General features: G+C 27.3%; 1 protein-coding gene across 4 annotated transcripts in view; it reads right to left on the bottom strand.

Annotated features, from left to right (window-relative positions):
* LOC106687560 (uncharacterized) overlaps positions 1-386 on the bottom strand; it is an 18,212-nt gene extending 17,826 nt beyond the window's left edge. Inside the window, exons 1-2 of one of the 4 annotated variants that reach the window (XM_014431518.2) lie at positions 235-384; positions 59-161 (exon numbers count right to left, since the gene is read on the bottom strand). The gene's annotated coding sequence lies outside the window, so the exon portion shown is untranslated. Of the gene's footprint in view, positions 1-58 lie in introns of all 4 variants that reach the window. The other 3 variants (XM_014431517.2, XM_014431516.2, XM_014431522.2) reach the window with 3 other exon arrangements.
* Positions 387-626: the final 240 nt, after the last annotated feature.

Below are 626 nucleotides of genomic sequence, written 5' to 3' on the forward strand. Positions count from 1 at the left end.
TAAATAAATGAAATGAATATAATCAAATTAAGTAAAATAAATTATATACAATACTTACAATCTATATATACCTAAGGGTCTTTGAGCCTTCTTTATCCTTTTGTTTAAACTTCTTTATCGCCCTTCGAGATCCCAGCACAGCCCTCTGATGATTTTGTCATCTGGAATGAACCAGTGGAGGCTGAGTAAGTACGCTAAAGGCAATAAAAATAAAGTCCCTTTTGTTTTCTTAACTGATTTATCAAGGACTATTTGCTCTCATAGCTTCATATTTGGTGTATCGCACTTAAAAGACTTCAACCATTTCTATATTTTCACAAATATTGGTACGATTAAAATTATTAACATTATTATTATCGAACGAACTTAAAAATTTAATTATCTAACAAACGAAGATCTACTGTTCAATATTCCATATGATGTATAGTTTTAGAATTATTGAAAAACAGATAAAAATGAAAGAGTTTTCTACACAAAATACTTTTGAAAATGTGGTTACAAACTTTTTATATTTCTGCCAAATCGATGGTTTTTTTGTTTTGTTTTTTGATTGTGAAATAGTCAAAGAATTGTAAATAGTTTGGTCTTTTGTACCTTAGAATAATGTATATTATTCTATACTATAT

Source organism: Halyomorpha halys, unplaced genomic scaffold (assembly GCF_000696795.3).
Source record: "Halyomorpha halys isolate HHAL.00 unplaced genomic scaffold, Hhal_1.1 Scaffold980.1, whole genome shotgun sequence".
NCBI lineage: Eukaryota > Metazoa > Arthropoda > Insecta > Hemiptera > Pentatomidae > Halyomorpha > Halyomorpha halys.